The sequence below is a fragment of the Rhipicephalus sanguineus genome, chromosome 4 (assembly GCF_013339695.2).
Source record: "Rhipicephalus sanguineus isolate Rsan-2018 chromosome 4, BIME_Rsan_1.4, whole genome shotgun sequence".
Classification (NCBI taxonomy): Eukaryota; Metazoa; Arthropoda; class Arachnida; order Ixodida; family Ixodidae; genus Rhipicephalus; species Rhipicephalus sanguineus.
The window spans coordinates 97,830,788-97,849,219 of NC_051179.1; the positions used below are offsets into that span (position 1 = coordinate 97,830,788).

Below are 18,432 nucleotides of genomic sequence, written 5' to 3' on the forward strand. Positions count from 1 at the left end.
CGCCATCCCATGACTTCGTCACTTGGCCATTGATGGGCCGACCGCGGAAGCACGTGAGCACTTGATGATAGCGTTTGCACGAGCGACTCTCCGACTTTTGTTATAGATAGAGTGGATGTGTCTCAGAATGTACTTTCGTGTAGAGAGAGGATGCGCATTTTGCGGTGAAACTGAGGTGCTACGCCTGCCTTGTCAAGAATTTTATTGCCTGGCCTGGTAAACGATAAGCTAAATACTTGTCTCTATGCTACCCAGGCAGCACGCCGCCATTGGACCGATCTCGGCCCACCGTCGGCAAATGACGGCAGCAATATTGGCCCCACGTCGGCAAATCACGCTCGCGCTACTTTCACCCGCATCGGCCCGACGTCGGCTAGCCGCCTTTGGGACGATGCGGGCTTGCCGGCTTCGGGCCGACGTGGGCTAGGCAGCCTCGGTCCGAGACGGGCCTGCCGTTATTCAGCCGATGATGGCAAGCCGTCATCGGGCCTATGTATGCTAGCCGATGCTGGCGCGGTGTCGGCCCCGCCGACGTCGGGTAGCCGCCGGCGTGACCGTTTACACCCGTTATTATGTTTTAGCAGTGGTGGCTTACCGTGCGTTAAGCACGGTAGTACTGTACCGTCGTGGTCGGCACGCAGCTAGTTTATATGGAGACACCGGCGGTAGTTGCTCGATGCGTAAAGTAACTTAATAATAATAATAATATCTGGGGTTTAACGTCCCAAAACCACGATATGATTATGAGAGACGCCGTAGTGGAGGGCTCCGGAAATTTCGACCACCTGGGGTTCTTTAACGTGCACCTAAATCTAAGTACACGGGCCTCAAACATTTTCGCCTCCATCGAAAATGCAGCCGCCGCGGCCGGGATTTGATCCCGCGACCTTCGGGTCAGCAGTCGAGCGCCATAACCACTAGACCACCGTGGCGGGGCGCGTAAAGTAACTTGATCAGGCAGGCTGATGCATGTGTTATAAAGTAAACTGGCTGCGTGCCGACCACGGCAGTTCGGTATTACTGTGGTTACTGTACTGTAAGTCAGCAGCGCTAAAATAGACTATTCGCGGCCCAACGACATTCATCGACTGCCGTTGGTGCCATATTCGAAAAATGCTTCCTAATTAGAACGACTGCTCCACTGATGTCTTAGTGTGCGATTAAGACCCACAATTCTGTCGAACCGTGCAAGGCCGAGAACGAAAGTCAATATTGTCTATAACACAACTAAAGTGATGAAAGGCCTGCTGCACCAACTACGCATGCGTTTGAGAAATTAAGGAGCAACACATTTGCAAGGTGATAAACACAAATTTATTCACAGATATGAACACACGCCAGCAGTTCCGGAATAATTATGCCATTAAGGAATATCTAAACATCTATAGATACCGTAGCCAACATCTAAAACAACCCCACAGCCACCGTATTTCTCAAAAAAAGCAGGACAATCCTAATCGAGAATGGGATCAGGCGCAAAATCATAGGCGTGAGCAAAGTTCCCCTTCAGAGGGGTTGGGGGGGGGCGAAGGTTCATCGCGGCGCCCCCCCCCCCTCCCTATTAAGTCAATGTGTTTGGCAGACCTTGCGCCCACCTCTTCTTAGGTGACTACGGGGGCCGGCCGCCCCCCTGCCCCACTGTGCGCACGCCTATGCGAAGAGTTACAATCTCTTCAACGTTATGCGCGGCACATTCACTATAAATATTGAAAGAACAAGAACGGGCAAAAATAGGAATAAGGATTAACGAAGAATATCTTAGCTACTTGCGTTTTGTGGACGATATCGCGTTTTTCAGTAACGACGGTGCCGAATCACGAAAAAATTCTGGAGATGTAAACTAAGGCAGCATTAAAGTAGGATTAAAGACGGACCCGAAGAAAAGGAAGATAATGTTAGGCGGCTTGCCGAAAAAGCGAGATTAAAAGTGGCAACTAGACTAGAAGATTGTGTATACGCGTGAGCTAATTACGAGCAGAGGAGCACCCCCCCTTCACGTTTATTAAGTTCACCAAGGAACGGTAGGCATTCGCAACACATGACTGGCAATTAAATTAGCGTTATCCTTTAGCGGGGATTGCAATTTTTCAGTGATATCTTAAGGGCCAAAAAGATGGATAAACTGCTGCACGCGACGCGAGAAACATTGTGAGCGGTACCACAAGATCCCATGAACTCTACATCTAAACAAGATAGACACGCACGCATTTCTAATCTAAAGGCAAGATTGTAACAGAAAGGAATCGTGCATAAAAACCACTCACGTGTGCCCGTTGGATCGCTAAAAACACGAACGAATAAAAAATGCAAGCGCACCATATCAGAATACACAAAACACGATGGTCAATAGAGAATACGCGATAAGAAGAGAACAAAAATCTGATGACACACAGTAGTGAACACGCGGCCTTATATGAGGTGAGCGAGTTCAACATGGAAGCAGGGGGCCACTGGTTTCTCGCTGCGGTGATCTCTGCCGAAAACAATGCCGGAATGCTGCCGCGTATCCGTCTCGTGCACGATTTTGACTTTCCACCACACATGTCCACACACCGCACTTCTTGAAGAATTCTGCTGGCCGGAGTGAAAAAAACCTGCTCCCGCAGCTACGATTGTCCCTCCGTCTGGACGGCTACCCTACCCTGCCTGGTCAAGCGAGTTTCGTGACAATGACGCTGAACGAGGGGAAGGGAGGGGGGTAGAGTTCGAAGAAGACGAAAAAAAAATCGAATTCTCCCTTCTTGAAAGCACGGCTCAGCCTACCACAATGGTGTGCGATCCCCCCAGCATGTCTATGGGCATGCCGTTTGAGAAAGGCGTTCGTCGAATTTTCAATGCATCACTTGTTGCCACATGTCGCTACATGAAAACTTTGCGTACACCACGTTGTAGCCGCATTCTTCATCGTATTTCACGTGCCATAATAATAATTTTATGCGACTGTTTCTGAAAGCACGTGGGAAGTAATCGTTGAGCGAGATTTTTACTTGAAAAAGATATGTATGTCACAAAATGGACGGCAACGAAGTGCAAATGCGAATTGACAAACACGTGGCAAACACGTGTTTGTCAGTTCGTTAAAGATGGTCAGCGGGCTAGTTGATTTGTAAACATTTAAACGACAAAACGGGTCTTCACTTCGCCCGGTCTTTTTTGCACCATACTTATTTTTCTCAAGTAATGAACCAACTGGCTCAGCAACACGCCTTGCTGAGCTTTTTACTTTTTATAAAGTAAAATGTGACATCACTGAAGCAAATGCGCTTGTTACGCTTCACCCAAACACGCGCGTGAGTAAATATGTGTAAACACAGAGATCGGAAACTGTCCGTGTAGTATATGAGCGCTGGCGCCACACATTCAGCGGCTGAAAGGACATAGCGCTATAAATATGATGACAGGCTCGATTTATATTCACATAAAACTTCTTCCGCTAAAAGCATTCGTGCGGGAATGTTTGGGTGAATTTGATGCTGGATACATTAGTGAAGTCGACCGACCAGTGGCAAAAACATTCACGAAACAGAAGTACTTCGAATTTGGCGCATGAAGTTATTGGTATGTGTTATAACGTTTCAACATTTTTGATAGCGTTGAACAACTGGTCAACGGGTCAACGAAGTGGCCATCTAATTTCAGTCAGTATTCTTCTAAAGACCACCTTTTTTGGTAGAAAAGTGACTGTGCTAGTGATAGTTGTTAGTCATTGTCATAGCAGAAACTAATAAGAGAATGCAAGCTATTCAGTCGGCGATACATCGCGCACCGAGTCGTACGTGCGGCATTAGCCCGGTGCAATATTTGAACTTTGTTATTTGTGCTTGTACAGCAATTCGTGTAGCGGTATTCTACAGCTTAAGCTACAAATATTCAAGCGCCTAATGCTCCATTGCATTACGATTGTATCCTAGGCGGGCGAGCTGCCGGGCTTCTTCAGCGGGCTAAAGGTAGAGCGCAACGTCGAGGTTATTCTCGTCACTGACGGCCGGCAACACGGCGTGCAGCGTCGTTGGGGGGCTTCCGTGAACTAGTTTGAACGGCGTCATATGTGCGCCGTTTCTTGCACTGCCGTGTTAACTTCAGGTTATGTGCGGAAGATATTATGGCGTCCCACGTCATGTGTTCGACGTACAGTACATTGCCAGCATGTCGGTGAGGGTTTCATTTAGCCGCTCGGTGAGGCCATTCGCCTGCGGGTGATGTCCGTCGGTGACTTGTGTGGCTATATTTCAAGATGGTTTGCGTTAGTTCTGCCGTAAAAGCCGTACCTCTGTCAGTGACGAGGACTTTTGGAGCGCCGCGACGCAGGAGGACGTTCTCAACAGGCATGTATAACTGTCTGAAGGGAGACAAAAAAGTTCCAACATCGTCGATAAGCCATCGGCTCCGCCGATGTCAGCTGAAGCACGGCAGAATGACGGCATGTTCGGCCCAATGTTGCCGGTGAAAACCATCGGCTCGGCCGATGTCGGCGAAAGTACGGCAAAACGGTGGCTAACTCGGCCCAATGTTGCCGGTGAAAGCCATCGGCTAAGCCGATATCGGCGGAAGAACAGCGAAACGCCGGCAAACTTGGCACAGTGTTGCCGGTGAAAGAAATCGGCTAAGCCGATATCGGCGGGAAGACGGCAGAAGGCCGGATAACTCGGCCCAATGTTACCGGTGAGACACCAACATCGGCTGAAAGGCGGCAAAGTCGGCCCAGTTTTGCCGGCAAAAGTCAACGGCTCCGCCTATATTGGCGCCAGGCTGGCAATGCTGGCCCGAGGTGGGGCCGCGAACAGCCGCCGTAAAACCAATATCGGCCCGACGTCGTGTGCTGCCTGGGTACTCATCCAGAGGTCTACGCTTGAGAAAAATTTGGCAAGATGCAAACAAATCAAATAATAAAAACCTTGAGTTCGAATGAGAAACGAATATAGCCCTTCTGCTTGACAGGCAGGTATTCTACCAGATGCCACGACAGTGCTTCAAAGTTGTTCGGAAAGAAATACTATATGATTGTCATGTAGTGGGATGAGTGTCCTTCGCGCATGTAATATTACGTGGCAGAAACGTAGAATCGCGCAGGCCGTCAAAACATGTGAATTACGGAACGAGTGGGTGTGTGAAAGGCCCAGCCATTACAAAGCGCAAATACATATTTCATTATCATCAGCAGCAAAAGCATCAACAAAGTGAGCAGTTGCGTAAGTTAGCATGTTATCTTACTGACACGTAGTGGCTCCTTCGCTGATCCGCAAAAGAAAGAATTATGGCCTATGGGGCACCTCGCAACCGTACTTGCAGTAGACATTCTAGGATAGTTTTAAACGCCCAATGCTACGCGCACACAGACGTTCGTTCCCTTGCGGCATAGTTGAAGCATCCAACGAGAATCGAAGACAGGCTAGCGATTGAGAAGGCGATGCGCACAGGAGCTGATTTTGCTATAACGCTCTACTCTTGAAGGCGAAGCTCAAGTGTCCTCCAAGCTTTATTCAAGCCAATAATAATGCAGCTGCGTGCATACTAATGATTTTGCAGCCGCATTTCCCTTTTACCGAAGTTTTGTTTAGGTGCTCTTCATTCTTTTTCCTTAAAGGGTCCCTGAAACGGTTTTTTGACATTTCGTTGTTGCTAAGAACATTACTGGAGCAAATCATTGCCACCATAATTCATTCGAAACACCCTTTATTAAGGGAGCCACGTATAATAAATAGCTGCCCTCCTCCTCCATTCCGCCTGTCACCCTCAGCTTTTCCTTCGAGCACTCGGGGCTAAACTAGGCATTCAAGAGGCTCTGCGTCACGATGTGACGTACGAGAACACTTGCGTGCCATCGCGTCGTCTACTTACGGTAAGTCGAAGCCAGCGCAGTAGCCACAGGTGGGTCAGGCGCTGGGCCGCTGGCTCGGCTGATCGCCGAGCCAGCGGCTGTTCTGTTTCACGGCAGTTCAGTAAGTTGGTCAGAATGGACCCCGACCTCGAAGAGCGGCTGCGCCGAATGAGCCGAGAAATAGGTTTCGACCCATACAGGGACGCGCCATTTCGTGATTCTGCGCTTCGTACTGAGGATGGCAGCAGTGATCCACCACTGCCACCCAGTCGAAAAATCCACCAGGCCGTGTCTGGTGTGTTTTTCCCGTTCCCACCAGAGCGGGAATTCAGACACGGTTTCTGGCGGGTGTCCCGGGTCTGGTGTATACGACCGGTTTTTGGTGTGAACCGGACTGGTGTGTTTTTGCAAGAACCGGGCTGGCGTGTTTTGTTGAGACCCGGACTGGCGTGTTTTGGCAAGAACCGGGCTGGTGTGTTTTTGCACGACGGGTCCAGGTGTAATTGCCTTTCCTTAAATGCATTGTGAATGAAAACATGCATGTTTACATGGCCACGGGCGAAAACATAAGCCATACACAGTAGTTTGGAAATGAAAATGACTTCTCTGTTTATTTTTGCTGCCCTCGCCTCAACTTGGTTGTCTTCTGGGACAGCCAAAAGCCTGGTGTTCTGGGCGGCCTGTTTCGCTTCCTCTTCCGAAAGGCTTTGGGCAGCACTGTAGTGCCTGGAAGAGACTGCAAGAACAATTCATTACAGGATTTCCCTAATTTGATGATTTAAGTTCACTATGGTTGTTGCAGATTTGTGCTCTGCCTTTTTAGGCAAAGAAAAATGACGGAACACAGATCCATTTTCGTTCATTGAGAAATGCCTATCAATGAACTACGGTAGCTGATTAAGACCCACTTAGGTAACACTAGCAGAAAATATACGTTTGCTACGTGCTCTTCATACGTCTGCTACGCGCTCTTCAGTAAATAACCTGCTACGTGCTCGTCATACAGCCTAACATACAAACTGAGGGGCTAATTTTTAAATGTAGGACTACCATTGCAACAAATTTTCACCATGATTCCTTACAAAGCTGGAATGCTCAGGTTTAATGCTTTTATTGAACTTCGGGAAGGCTCGCACGCCACAAATGTCGGTACTATGACGGATAATACCACAGTTCAGGTTTTCCTTCCTCAAAAAACTCCGGACAAAGAAGAACATGCAACAGATGCCATCAAGATTTCAACTATATCAAATTATTTTAATGTGCAGATACTTGCAAAAGCAAGCAGACAACCTTCACGGATTCGCACAAGCACAAGGAGACAAGGAAGAGATACGCAACGACGAGCGCAATCTAACAACTGGTTTATTTTTTCGAAAACCTTCACTTGACACCCCTCCGATCTGCGCGATCTGGCCTAAAAACTCGTCAAAAGCGCACATGGCACAGCTCGTGATCACATGCCTTATCATACAGATGACAACAGCAAGATTTCTTTCTCAAGCAAAGCAACAGAAAGGTGGCTAACACATTTTTCTTTTTGCTTGTCAATCTAAAAGGCCTCCACTATCCTCCCCGAAGTTTGATTGCGTTGCTTGTATTCAATGGTGGTGCTACTAAACAAGGCGTGCATGCGCACTCATTGCAATGCAACGCTAAACGTGTGTTAGGGCGACCTTTCAGACTCTACATATGTTCCCTTAGCCTCGTGTTTATACATCTGCCAGTCTGCCCTACGTACACATGAGCACACGTCAAAGGAATATTGTACACTACATTGTTTGCACATTTAACAAACTGGTGCTTGTGTTTATCCTGTACACTTTTCAGTTTCTCACATTTCTGGTCAACCAAAGCACACACACCTCCGATTTTGTTCTTGGCCAAAAACACCCACCACCTTAACTTTGTAATTTCCAGCTACCTTTTTTTATTCTGTGAGATAGCCCGTGTACGTAAGGAATCACTACTAAGTTTGTTAAATGTGTACCAAGAAGCAGCAGTTTGTTAAATGTGCAAACAATGTAGTGTACAATATTCCTTTGACGTGTGGTCATGTGTACGTAGGGCAGACTGGCAGATGTATAAACACAAGGCTAAGGGAACATATGTCGAGTCTGAAAGGCCGCCGTAACACACATTTAGCGCTGCATTGCAATGAGTGCGCATGCACCCCTTGTTTTAGTAGCACCATCATTGAATACAGGCATCGCAATCAAACTTCAAGGGAGAAAGTGGAGGCCTTTTACACAGACAAGCAAAAAGAAAAGTGTGTTAGCCACCCCTCTGTTGCCTTGCTTGAGAAAGAATTTTTGCTGTCGTCATATGTACGTTAAGGCACGTGATCACGAGCTGTGCCATGTGCGCTTTTGACGAGTTTTTTTTACTAGATCGCACCGATCGGAGGGTTGTTAAGTGAAGATTTGCGAAAAAATAAACCAGTTGTTAGATTGCGCTCGTCGTTGTGTATCTCTTCTTTGTCTCCGTGTGCTTGCGCGAATCCGTGAAGATGAATATGTTCCAACTGAGCCAACTTGCAGTATTGCTTGAAGTAGACAAGCATTTCAGCATTTCAACCATTAGGCATGTACATTCTGTGACTGGAAATATAACTTGCAGCTGTGCTCAGAAATAGGGCACTGAAGTCGCCGAACTGGTACCAGGTTATAAAACGACATGCATGCATGACAGAAAACATGCACGCTACTGAAATGCGCAAGCTTTCTTGCTGACCTCTCTATGCTCCCACTTTATGTGGGGACAATGGCCGATGTGCAGGCTTCTGGGCGCCTGCTGCTGCAAAACGGTTCGTTCCCGTGAAGCTCCTATGCGCGTGGGCATCTGTCCACCATATTGCGATGGTGGACTGCTGAACCAAATGGAAGTCCTTTCTCGAGGTGGTCCTTGAGAGCGTCCCACCGTTAGGCAGGTCAACCTGCACAGATACAAACAAAAAATTATTTCTTTAGCAAACAGCACTGTTTAATTCATCCCAACGACAATAACAACGAGCTGAATTTCAAAAGTCTGAACTACACATTGAACTGAAACACATACAGAGAACCCTGCTGATACATTTTTGAAGGGACTGAAGGATGTAATGGGATTCCCAATATATTGGACCCTATGGAAGCTATGCTGGGACCGGCGAAAAACGATACCAGCCAGGAAAACGCAGCGAGGAACATAACAGTGGGGCTCTACTGTGCCAAGTGCAAGCTTGAAAATAATATTGAAACTACCTCTATGTCAACATGGAAGTAGTAAATGATAACAGTGCAGCATTAGCCACATTATTATTATTTAGAATTAACAGAGAGCGGAGTTAGTTGGTAAGTATTCATTCTAAAAAGACAGAACAGTTCAAATGCCTTAACAGTTACTTCCACGTAGACCCCCACGCGTGCCAGATTGATAGGTTCGCCTGTTGCATGAGCATGCGCTGATAAGTTTTCGTGCCTTCTTTCTTTTCCGCCGTTGCGCGTCTCCTCAGTTGTTAGTCGGCGTTTGTGGTGTCCTGAATTCTTTCTTGTGTCCGTCTTTGCACGCCCTGTCTTTTTAGAATGAATTATTATTTGTTCTCCTAAATCGTATATTTTCTAAGTTTCACTTGCATTAGCCACATAGTATTTATTCCCCTAAATCGTATAATTTCTTAAGTTTCACTTGCATATTCTCCCAGGTTTCAGCTCTATTATAATTGACCAGTTAATAATGCCTTGCGAGGTACACCTTATAGTTTATCACACTGCACATTTCAGTGTTTGGTGAACACTGAATGCAACATACATATTAGTCAACAGTCAAAATAAGCAGTCCCATTACGTATATATATTCTCAGATTTTTGTGCTTCAAGTGCTGTGAGAAAATTATTATCAAAATGGCTTGTGCAATTGAAAGTTGTCAAATAGTACATAAATGATAAAAACTGCAAAGTGATGCACTCAGTATCGTTAAAGGCCTCGCCATTTCTTAGCCAGCTTTTAAACAGGAAAAAAATGCTTTTCTTTTGCTAAGAAGTGAGAATGGGCTCTCAGAATTGCTATCTATAAAAGTAATTGGGAAAGAGTTAAAGTTTGAAAAACACAAGTACAGCTTTCATAATTGGCAAAATACACGAAAGAAAACATGATGGACTGTGTTCACTGGCCCAGCAAGGGATTTACAGGGGTTGCTTGGAGGTTCTAAGGCCACCACCTGAAGGTTTTTGATGCCTGTTGTATGTACTGACTGCGCGTCTTCAAAATTGAGCAATGACCGTCTACGAATGCGTAAATAGTATCATCTCTTGTGGCAAACAGTAGCTTCATTCTTATTCGGTACCCATTGCCGGCATGCATTCACAAAGAGTAATCACCATAATGAGTGTGTCAACAGCAACAATGCGGTTTGTCTGCATCGGTTGCGGCGAGCAGTAATTTCATTTCGACTCCTTGTAACGTTCACGCTATGTCACAAGCGTGGCAGAAGCTGCTGTGGATTAAGAAATATTTCAGGGTGCCGTGCTGCAGCTGCACTTTGAATGTGCCCTCACACACACAATGCCCTCATTCCAGCAAGTGCTGATCAGTTACCGAATGAGTATCAAAGCCTCCGCACAGATTTTAAGCTACAATTCAGCATTGTATCGCTTCATGACCACGGTGAATGATGACTACAGTGGCAACACAATCTAGCTTGTGTTGACCCAGATCGCCGCACGCATTGTGAATGCAGTAGCTCACATGATGTTCCTTTTGAATAGAAAGATAAGCCATCCTCGAAAAGTAAGTTCAGCTTCTGAAAGCTGAAGTATACCTTTCGGTAAAGGCTGGGCACAGATTATCAGCATAACTCATGCAGCACTAGCTAGCAAAGGTTACTACCAGCACCTCTTACAATTTTTTTTGCATTGTTGTCGCTCTTACCACAGCAGCATTATTTTTTAGGGTTTTGTCGAGACAACGTGATTATCAGGCCACATGCAGACTGACTGTGCAAGAACTGGCAATTAACATACTCTGCACCCACACATTCATTGTTGCTTGGTTAGGTAAGCTGAAACTCGGCACAAGACTAGTTATTGCAAAAGAAACAAGACGCAAACACATCCTATGCCTTCGCACGCAGCTATTTACCGACTAGCTCAAGTCCACATCTTGTTACTAGCTCAAAGAAAACAAGCAACAGCGCGAGCCACAAGACAAAAGCATAGATATGGACTTAGCACTGACATACTTGCACTGTAAACGTAGTCCGAACAGAACAGCGCTTAGTTCATCTCTGTCCTGTCATCCTGTGGTTCATGCTGTTTCTCATTTCTTATGGACATGTACAGACTGGCCCAAATAAGCACTCTTGTTACTAGTTATTATCATGATAGGCTACGCACCTATAATACTCCTTGTGGATCCTTGATTATCTTAGCTGTTCATCCTTGTTGAACGAACACTGCGACATGTCAGCATCAGAGGTAGAAAGCAGTGTGACTGCTAAGGCTGCAGGACCAGAAGAGGCAGCACATTTAGTTGGTGTGGCTGCAGGATATGAGGTGGCAGCAGACTCAGTAGCAGGCGCAGTGGATGCTGCCGTAGCAACACTGTGCTGAACCTGTTCATGGAGCAAAATCAACAAATGCTAAACTGTTAGAATTCAGGCTCCACCATTTAGTAAGTTAGAAAAGTTATTATTGTACCTGTAAATGTAAGAGTGCAAAGAAAATATTTTGCCACGTCAGCAACTGTTCAGAAAATGATGCCAATGTTTGCTCAGTGTTGCACCTATGTTCCAAACATTTGTTTAGATTCTGTAGGTGCCATGGATACACGTGCTTTTGCTAGACTGAGGCAAGTGAGATAAAAAAAAAAGCACGACAGTGAGCTTTGAATGAATTCAACCACTTCTACATCAAATTTATATTCAATAACTTTGCACTGTGCCGCATACTGTTAAAGATGACCACTTTGGCAGAGACATTACAGCATAGACCGCTTGTGACATAAGTGGTCGGAGCAGCAAATATGCACATCATTAGTGGTACTGAACTGTAACCAAAACAAAATTTTACCACAGCTGCACACACGCACTACTTCAAGACTAAGCTGCTGCATTACTGTGAAAGCATGCAATAGGATAGGATGTCTGCACCCATTTATATATGTTACTGTTCGAGGACCCATGGCACCTACAAATGAACACAGAAAAAAATAGTGCTGTTATGATACAGGAAGACCACTGAATGAATTTTTCACAGCTACTCAATAGACCTTTTCAAGCAATCCCAGAATGCCTCGCAGGCACTATGGGAAATGTGTGCAAGCGTCGAGCAAGTCGGCTGTTTGGTCGCCCGCTGCTCATTGGCGCCGGGGGAGCATGACTCGAAAAGAACGTACAACCGCATTCTTAAATCATAAATACTGCATATATCTGAACAACCCTGCATGTATCTCTACACATGAAATGTGAAAGGAATAACACAGTCAGCGCAGGTATTACCATGTGGATGCATATCAGATGTAGCAGTTTAGCGGCATAGTACGAGGGTACAGCACGACGGTATCGGCATGCATTATTGTGTTGTATACGACGTACTATCATGAGCAGCATGTGCTGGAACACTGAATTCACATTTATTCAACGATTACTTTTTATGTACTGATATGAACGTGACGTATTGAATTGCAAGAGATACCTTTCCAGTGGAGCATTTGGTGTTATGAACACTCTTGTGCTTGCCAATTGCGCTTAGCCACTATGACCTTTAAAAGCAATAGACCTTTTTCAAGCACACGAGCGCCACCAACCGACGCGCAAGCGCTTATGGGAAAAGTGTGTATGCCGCAGCAGCCGCCGCGACGAGCGCACGGGCCTCGTGCTGTAGCTTTCTGCTTGCGCCATGCCAGGACTTCGACACAGTGAATTTGGTAAGGTGCAACATGTTACTGCGCAATTCAATAACGAACTTCAGTGTTTAGTTGCGACGGCCTCCCGACGATTTTCATCTGTCCCACTGCTGGACCAGCTGAGCGGCTCAAAAGCGTCACCTAGCTTTTATTTATTTTTTTTTGGCGCCAGTGCGCCTTATGGCATAAATGAAAAAAAAATACAACTCGGTTGCCCATGAAGTGCAGGAGCGGTCTATGATTCACAGATGCATTTGTAATCAACGTCCATCGACACTGTAGACGAGTACAGTGTGAGGTTCTGATATTTAAAGAGTACACTAGAAAGTGTAGTCGGCATTTGGGGAAATGAGATACATTCACTGCGTCGCTCGCACCATATATGTAACGAACGTTAAGTGCCTACTAACCTTCGTTGGTACTATAACTACAGGTTGGAATAATACTTAGAGCGAAAAAGAAAGCAGTACACACCTCCAATCTCATTTGGTGAAGGCTCTAATGATGGGAATAACTGTTCATCCCACAATGGAAGGCTCGAACAGGCCGTGTCATCCACAAAACGCCTCCTCAGGAGTCTCCTTTGCAACGAAGTGGCAAGTGGCCTGCATGGGTATTCAGAAAATGGCTTAGCTCTGCTCCCACACAGTTTCTGCAAAGCAACCTAAGTAATTTATTAGGATTTTCTTATTATTATCTGTTTACTATCTCACCCTACCAACAATGCTTAAAAACACTTGGAGAACGCTTGACCTTCGCCTTCAAGTCTTGGGCGCCACAGCGTAATCGGGCAGTGTTCGCATCGCACTCTCGTTCCCTAACCAGGATTCGGTTCTTGGCGGACATCTCAACCATGCCACTTTCAATGAACTCTGAAATTAATATGAGGTTTCAGTAGTCAAATGTACTTTAAAGAATCATTCAGCATGGCAACAACACAGCCTCAAAGTGGCATGGCACCTGCTGTGAAAGCCCTCAAACCTTTCTCAACTGGGATGCGCCACTGTGATCTTAATGTTTCGTAAAATTTGGCAATGGTGACAGCATCTGAAAATTAGGTGTCCATGATCAGTGACACAAGAAGCACATGAAGGGTGGTGGTGTCAAGACATGGAGAAGCTTGCACACTTCAGCTGGCAACACTTCACTAGTAGACGATAAGTGCTAATTAAAAAATGCTTAAAAGTTTGTATTCACATGGATGAAATATTGTGTGAGTGGCACAGGTTTTCCTTATTTTTGCCATTTTTGGCTGGCGCCATCCACACGGGTCCAGATACAGAAGACAAAACATCACTCCATGCTTCCCATTCATGGCGCACAAATGTGACTGATTTTGAAGAAACGCAATCCTGTTGTGCAGGACATGAAAGGCATCAAGTTGTGAAGGCGAATGCAAGACGTTATGAGACTGCCAGGCGTGTGCCAAAGTGCATTTTAGAGCCCTCTGAAAAAGAGGGCACCTGGTGTCACAACATATAATTGCGCTAGCATATACCTTTATGCTCATGTGTTTCGATGTCTTTTTACGCTTGTGTGCAAAGTGTTTGTCCTTACTTAAAATCTAAGGAAGCTGCAGGAAACTGCTGAGAAAATGTATGTGTGAAGCAAGGCCCTACTGCCACGTTCATGTAAACACAGTTTATGGTTAAAATGCCAAATATTTGCTGTGTCAATTCACTAAGCACATAGGAGGCACAGACAACATGGCAAGCAGACGTTGAGCTGATGACATGGCATAAATTAATGCATATTTAGGAACATTTGGCATTTCTGCCCGCAAATGAATCCTGCGGCTTCCCCAGTGCAGCAAGAAACTATTGACATAGAGTACAGTATTCCAGATGCTACACTCTCAGCTGAGAGCAGCAGTATTGAAAATAAATAAATAAATAATATGAGTTATGTAAGAACCAAGGATGCTAGGGCGCTGTATCTGAAAAGCTTTCGAAGCAAAAGAAGATATACAGCTTTCCCATTACCTCACCTTCTGTTGCGGTTTCTGCACTCTTTGTGTTGACATGGAAGTCGGCAGCGTGAAGGAATCCCGTGTGGCTGGCACCGTACATTTGAAACAAAAAGAGATGCCGACCAGACCAAACAAACGGTTATCATGTTTCGGCTTTGAGCACGGAAGCCTTGCAACAATGAATGCATCAGCAGAAGCGGTTCATTTGAATAGGTTTGAGAAATTGCTGCAAAGACCTCACATTGATCACGTTTAGATTTCTGTTGTTAAGGTTAACTCTTTTAGAAGTGGTCTGCATGATAAACGATTCCATATGTAGCCAAGATGCTGTCACTTTTTCTGTTGTGACGATTCTTGCGTTGGTCCAATCAATCTTGTAGTCATTCATCACGGCGTGCTCTGCTGAAGCTTTGTTGCGAATGCTTGTATTACTTGCATCACAGGCATACTGTTGCATACGCTTCTTGCAGTTTCCTGACTCAGATGTGAACACCCTTGCAGTCTGCTCAAGGTACCTAGTAAACTACACTGGGGAAACGCTCCCTGGGCAGGTGATCCTTCACTCTCATAAGTTGATGGCACGAACTTTCGGGTGGAATCTGTGCCATGTGCATGTCGTACTCACGTAGGACATGTGCCAAACATTAGTTTGTTCAAGAAATATACGGTACGGGGGCCAGCAGGAAGCAGGCGCGTAAGTGTGTACCCGTCATGACAGTTGACAGTCTATTGCACTGGTAAAGTGCCTAGGGTATCTACAGTGAGCGAGGTCATCCCGTACCTTTGCATGCCTGCATCATGTGGCTTTGAGCCCAATCTTTTGGCACGCTGCAGCAGCGTGGTGACAACAGCCCTCTTGTTGAAAGCGGAGTGCACAGAGGTGAAATTCAGCTGTCATGACAATGACACCTTGACGCACCTCCTCCCTGCTGGCCCCCGCGTCTACGAAGCGAGCCCCTGTAACGCATATTTCTGCAACAAGCGAATGTTTGGCACATGTCCGACGTGAGTATGACATGTATGTGGCACACATTTCACCCAAAAAGATGCGCCATCAACTTGTAAGAGTGAAGGACCGCCTGCCCAGGGAGCAATTCCCCAGTGTAGTTTACTAGATACCTTGGCAGACTGCAAAAGTGTTTACATCGGAGAGTCAGGAAACTACAAGAAGCGTCTGCAGCAGCACGCTCGTGACAAAAAATAAGAGCGTCCACAACAACGCTTTAGCTGAACACGCCGTGATGAATGACCACAAGATTGATTGAGACAACGCAAAAATCGTCACAATAGAAAATATGGCAGCATCTCGGCGACGTATAGAATCACTTATCATACAGACCACTTGCAAGAGAGTTAATCTTAACGACGGAAATCGAAACCCCATCTACGCACAGCCTTTGCAGTGATTACTCAAGCCCATTTAAACGAAGCACTTCTGGTGATGCATTCATTGCGATCAAGGCCTGCGTGCTGAAAGCCGAGACGTCATAAATGTTTGTTTGGGCTGGTCGGCGTATCTCTTTTTTTTTTGTTCCGTATGCATTGAAACATTGGTCCATTTCTTCTTTGGACTGTGAATAAAAGTGACACGTCATAATCGATAAATAAGTCAGTTGACAATACAAGCCAACACAGTCACACAAAACTATGCAAACATGCAATGGGAACCATGCACTATGTGACAATTGTGACTGAAAAATAAACAATTTTGTTTATACACTTATGATTCCAACTAGCAGTAGTGCAATATGACAATTAAGTCACACTTATCAGAAAGTAATTATGATGATTAGCACACATTTGCATAAATACATGTGGGAAAGCTTCCACCAGGACCACCGTCAAGCTATGCCCTGAAGATCAATCTTAAAGCACTGAGCAAGGCCTCACAGCAATACAACCAGCATCATGAAGAATACACGAATTCAAGAGCACGACCTCTGGTTAGTGAAGATGGGTGTAATGCCATGTTGACAAAGATTTCGCTAAAAAAATGTATAAGCTGGTAAGCTTCGAGCTTCCCAGGCCGCACGCTTGTTTCGGCCTCTTCCTGAAGCCTGAGCACTATGCTGCAGCGCATAAGAGAGCATCACTTGCTCGCACCCGTCTAGATTCATGCATTTCGAAAATACCACGTGGCAAAGAACTGCGGTAGTCACCTGTATACTATCACAGATTCACATCGTGGATTTAAAAAAAATCTGTGCAAATCATGGTTCCACGGTAGCAATTAACGTTAAATCTATAATATTGCCGTAACTCAGGATTTCAACACTGTGCGAGGCATAGCATTCGCTGGTACACACTCACGCGGCGACGGCAGCTCGGCGTAAAGTACTACATACTACAGAATAGTAAATAGGCTACATGTAGATAGCGGTCGGCCAGCGCTGGGACATGACATGGAGTTATAACGGCGTGGTTCAGCACAAAGGCGAGTGTGGGGGGAAAAAGTTGAACATGCGCAGCCAGATTGAAGTTTAAGCTCTTCTTCGACTCCGCACGTGCAAGAAGAGATTTTAAACATACGCACAGAATGTGTGCCCCATGTAATGAAGAATTTTACATCACCTGTCATATGCAGAAGCACGGTGTCGTAGAGCCGACTTTGGTCTTCTCATCGCCGCTCCCAGTAAGCACTGAAGACATCCCCAGGGGTGAAGTCGTCAACGTCCTTGCAGTTAAACCACCGCACGGCACGCTCTTCGCACTTATAACCTTTTTGTTCTTGTGAAAGTGGTATCTTACGTAGACGAAACACTGCGTCGCACTAACTTTTCACAAACGGGCGATCGTTCACGCACGGAAAATCCTCGGCGGAATAAAAAAAAACAATGCCAGTGTTGCTAGCAGTGGCGTTAAAATGAATGTTTTGCCGCTAACTAAAGGCGTAGTGGCATGATATCTTCTTCAACCATTAACTTTGTTGCTTTTGTTGAAAGTTTAGGAGCTCTAATTCACAAATAAAGTGATCACAAACCTCAAATCGCTGCTAATAATTTATTATATTATCACAGCTTTTATACTACCAGTCCCGGTTTCGATCGAAACCGAAACTGTTTCTATAAAACATGCTATATCAACGGCGTTCTGAGGATTGTCGCTATTTTTTCAAGTGTTTATTGCTAGAGTGCGTTCTCAACGTAATAAATCAGTGGTCGGAAATGTCATGTCAGCGTCCCATTCATATGCGATGCAATGAAACAATGTATCGCGTCTTGAGTACGGTTGCAGCTACAGTGTACTGCTGCAGCAGCCTTCCGCTTGGTTTTCTTTTAAAAAGTAAAGTTACGGTTCCTTCGGAGAAGTCATGATAATCTTGACGCAATGTTTCAAAACTAGAAACGAAAACACTAAAAAAAAAAAAAACTACAATGCGCGGTTTCGAACCCACGACGTTCAGCACCTCGAACTGCCGCACTGAGTGCTAACCGACTTCGCCACCAAAGCAGCTCGGCGGCGGGGTTTAACAACGGCGTGTGTACGACGTGGTGAATTACAATGTGATGATCGTAGATCGCAGTTCTTTCACTACAGCGCAGCTGTTGAAGTGACGGCCCTGGGCCCCCGCGCACCCATGGCCCCGTCGTGGTGGTCGGTCCCGCCTCAGAAACGGCGCTTTCGGTTCTATTTAGAACCGACTACATCGTCAAAGTTCCCCTACAGATTGTGTGGAGCCAGAAGAAAGAATCGTCTGCTGCTCTAGATGCTTCACAGGTAAGTTGTGATATCTTGAAATGACTCTCAGAGCCCGGCGTTATCA

At 45.7% G+C, this 18,432-nt stretch overlaps 1 long non-coding RNA gene across 1 annotated transcript; it reads right to left on the reverse strand.

Annotated features, from left to right (window-relative positions):
- Positions 1–6,428: 6,428 nt before the first annotated feature.
- On the reverse strand, positions 6,429–17,891 carry LOC119390460 (uncharacterized). Its single transcript, XR_005183321.2, has 6 exons — positions 17,241–17,891; positions 14,688–16,240; positions 13,175–13,305; positions 11,191–11,408; positions 8,552–8,753; positions 6,429–6,554 (listed from the first exon to the last, which is right to left on the reverse strand). It is a non-coding gene; the product is annotated as an uncharacterized LOC119390460 (long non-coding RNA).
- Between the last annotated feature and the right edge of the window lie 541 nt (positions 17,892–18,432).